The sequence below is a fragment of the Anas platyrhynchos genome, chromosome 1 (genome assembly GCF_047663525.1).
Source record: "Anas platyrhynchos isolate ZD024472 breed Pekin duck chromosome 1, IASCAAS_PekinDuck_T2T, whole genome shotgun sequence".
NCBI classification, from domain to species: domain Eukaryota; kingdom Metazoa; phylum Chordata; class Aves; order Anseriformes; family Anatidae; genus Anas; species Anas platyrhynchos.
Window position 1 is genome coordinate 25,380,692 of NC_092587.1, and position 4,201 is coordinate 25,384,892.

At 36.8% G+C, this 4,201-nt stretch overlaps 1 long non-coding RNA gene across 1 annotated transcript; it reads left to right on the plus strand.

Moving 5' to 3' along the window:
- The first annotated feature begins 916 nt into the window (after positions 1–916).
- Positions 917–3,959, plus strand: LOC110351590 (uncharacterized). Its single transcript, XR_002399213.4, has 3 exons — positions 917–1,134; positions 2,087–2,114; positions 2,572–3,959. It is a non-coding gene; the product is annotated as an uncharacterized lncRNA (long non-coding RNA).
- Positions 3,960–4,201: the final 242 nt, after the last annotated feature.

The following is a 4,201-nucleotide window of genomic DNA, read 5'->3' on the forward strand; positions in this document are numbered from 1 at the left end:
TCTGCTCGGCGATAAGCTGGGCATCAGTCAGCGGGTAGTGAGCAATTGCATTATGCATCACTTATTCCGTACACGTTAATAGTAGTAGTACTATTATTATTATTAATAATAATAATAATAATTTTCCCCTGTCTTAATAAACTGTCTCTGTCTCGACCCACAGTCTTCATATTCCTATTTTTCTCTCAAATCCCAGAGAGGGAGGGGGGAGGGGAAGTGAATGGCTGTGTGGTGCTTAGCTGCCGGCCGGTGGAAACCACAACAACAGCAATGTAGTCATGAAACCAAATTAAAGCCAAAACTTTCAGCCTGGACCTTGACCTGAACAGGGAGTGAGGATCCAGATCCTGGAATTTATACGTGATAGTTTATATGCAGCCAAAGTATATACTGTAGTCAGAGGTCATGGCACTAGGTTGTGAAGTGTCCTGCAGAAAGAAGAGACCTCAGAAAAGCAAATTTAAATAACACTGATGTCAAGAAAAGTCATTCTGATTGCTATATTCTTTATCTGTCATGACTAGACAGATGAAAATCTATGACAGCAATTTTGCCTTTAAGGTCATTTTATTTTTTCTTTTATTTATTTCTTTTATTTATGTTTATTTATCTTATTTTAACAGACTCTGTACTAATTTTCCTCACAGAATGACTAACAGAAATATGACCCTTACGCACCTTTTGTTGTTAATTTATTAGGTCAACTCTAACCACTAAGCCCCTTGTCAGATTATTTCTCTTAGTGATAAAGAGCAATTGACCTTAAAACATTGAAGCCAGGTAGATGAGCCTATTCCACAAGGTCCCTTGGCTCCACCCTTGTGAATTGAAATCTGCCAGGTGGGGATCATTTGACCTTTGCTGTATAGGAAGCATGAGGTGTTATAGAAGGAATTATCTCCCCAGAGGAGTTTGAGGCTCAGGTTGCTTGGGGTGTTTTTCTACTGTCATAGTGAAATGGTTCCCCAATAGGCTGCTTTTTATTCATGTTATCTACCATCTCTGTGAAATAGTTTTAGAGACTCTATGAGCTAGCTAGTTATGTTGGTGGTGCCTTCTTGGTACAGTAAAACCCTGGTGGTGCTACTTCACTGGGAAGTAGTTTGACAGTGACTCAAGTTCAGAAGCTGGCAGGTACGTGTTCCTGGGTTCTACAGTTGTTTCACATTGTGGAGTTTGGGGAGTTTGAATACTTCCTTCACCTTGTCTGTTTTCAGTGAAGTTACTTACATGGATTCTAAGCTTCCTTCCCAGCCCTAAAAATTAGTAATTATTAAAAATAATTAAATAGAAAACCAACCTTAGAATCTCAAGTGAATGCAGGTAAGGCTGACTTTGAAGAATGTTTTTAAGTATTTGTGATGATTGAACAAGAGGCTGTATGGATAATGTGCCTTACTGTGAATTCAGACCTTGCTTTGTGGTAAGAAGAAAGAGATTTGGGTAGGTACTGTGGTGTTCTCATTACTTCTGCAAAGTGTTAGTTGTGAGAATGTGCTGTTCGTAAAAGAAATGCTGTTTTTGCAATACACAAGTGAAAAGACTTTAAACTACTAGAAGTTACAGTTTCAAGGATATAACTTGAAAGAAAGAAATTAATTGTTGGCCATCTACTGCTGACCCCTCCATAGATGGGCACCCTGAGGAAAAAGTGTGAAAGGTGTCATTGTTAATAGTTTCTGAGGTAGGGTCAGGGGAAGATGTATTTTCTCACTTGTTGATTGTCCCTTTCCTCTCCTCCAGGTGAGTTATGGTAGCTTTCCAAAGCTTCAACTATCCTTGGGACACTAAGACAAGATCGTTCTTCTCAGTATGTCCCTAGACTGTGCCTGAGACTTTGTCTAGGGTTAAACAAATCCTAAAGAGTGTCACCCAGAGATCTGTCATGAGGCAGGATAGTTATGAGTGGCAACGAGAGTGGGAGGATGCCGTGGTCCCCAGCCCTGTTAGGGATATGCAAATTCCTTCTACTCTTTCCTCTTCCCTTTCATTTGTTGTCTGGTTACTACCAAATATTATATGCTTGGTGAAATGCCTTAAAATGACATTATTTTTTAATTGACAACTTTTTTTTGTCTCTCTCTAGGTCTGCAAGTAGCTGACAAAGTAGGAAGGTATGCTTTTCTACTTCATTCTTCCATAGAGTTAGAGGCAATGCCAATTTAATCCGTGACTGAGGCTCTGCAATGGTGCAAGTCTATCCTACTACTTCAAATTCAGTGATGCAACCTGAGTTTATGCTAACTAACTTTTGGGGATTGAACCAATTTAAAGCTTTTGGATTATGAAAATTCCTGGAAAATATTCCCACAGGTTTCATGCTGCAGAGTTTGGGGAGTTTGAGTACTTCCTTCACCTTGTCTGTTTTCAGTGAAGTTACTTACATGGATTCTAAGCTTCCTTCCCAGACCTAAAAATTAGTAATTATTAAAAATAAATAAGAACATTCTTCAAAGTCAGCCTTACCTGCATGCACTTGAGCTTCTAAGGTTGGTTTCTTAAGTATTTGTGAAGATGTATTTGGGAAGATGTGCTTTCCCACTTGTTGATTGTCCCTTTCTTCTCCTCCAGGTGAGTTATGGTAGCTTTCCAAAGCTTTGACTATCCTTGGGACATTCAGACAACATTTTTCTTCTCGGTATGTCTCTAGAATGTCTAGGTATGTCTCAGCCTGGCAAAAGAAAACAGAAAGAAGGTGTAAGGTTGATATATATAGATACAACATCTAATATTTTTAATATCTTAGCTTCAGAGACCACAATTTATTTTTTTTCTAACTGTGATAGTTTAAGCCAAATCTGGTCATCCCAACAAAGTGCACAAGTTATACAAGGTTATATCACTCCAAGTCTGCGAATCACTGGTAAATGCAAAAAGCTCTGGCATGTTACACCTTTAATGTGAATGTACCAAGAAAGGACTGGCTTCTGTAAATTGAAGTTGAAGGTTGACAGTAGTAATGTACTCTCTGTTTAAATAGATAGACATAGATCTATCTATCAGGGTATTAACAGAAACTGAACACAAGTGAACTACAAGAACTATCCTCCCATACTCTTCAGCATACAACAAATGCAGAAGTTCATGAAGTACCTGGGTTGTATAGAATTTATTTTTGGGGGGGAAGGAGGATAAATGAATTCTTATGTTTGTTTTAATTGTTATTTTCCTTTTGCTATTTTTTTCTTGTTAATTGAAATACAATTATTGTATATAACTCACTCTGTGGGGAGGAAAATAATAAAAACTAATCCAAGCATGTGGGATAAGCTCCAAATAAAGACACCATAAATCTTTATTTTTAGACTGGATAATACAAATGAATGCAATATTATCAATGCTCTTTGCAAGAATTGGGAATTGTGTAATCCTTAGTTATTATGCTTTTTTTCTACCTAATATGACTACTGAACATGTTAAATGCAATATAAAGAAAAATAAGGTTTAAACAGATGTCAAGAAATTATAACTCTGTGTGGGAAAAAAAAAAAAAAAAAAGTGCAGAGCAAGCCTCCGAGGCAAGATTGTTAAGGCAAAAACTCTAAGGTCATTAAAGAAACAATTAGATGCCATCATGGAAATTGTATACTACAGAAAATTAACTTTAAGTCAGTAGGCTTCACTAATTTACTGGAATATCTTTTTCTCTAAATCATATTTATGTGTTTAAACTTGAGTACACTTTTTTTTTTTAACTGTGAATGGAAAAACACAGAATGAGAGCAAGAGCCATAAAATGTAAGATTTGTATGACATAAAAACTGTTATTAGCAGATGAACCTCTCTCTTTAAGACATCACAGGTCATACTTTGTGTACACAATGTTGAAATAAAAGCTGATGTTCTTTCCAGAGTTATGGTAATGTTATCTGAACCTTTTTACCTCATCACCTAATGTAAACCTTCAATATTAGTGTATATTCAGTTGTCACCCCTATCTTTTTTTGTATGTCTTTCTTTTTCTGCTGATTAAGAATGTGCTGTTAATTCTCACAACTTAGCAGACTGGTACAGAACCCCAGACTCTGCAGAAGAGATCACAGGGGTCCTATATTTGTTATATAAATAAATATGCAGTTGTTATCACTCAAGAGTAGAAATGGCTCCCACATACTTTTGTTCCTATGGTAGTTCAGACTCTTAGTAACAAGACAAACCTTAAAACTAAATGCTTAAATAAAGGGTATTGTAAGGGGGGGCA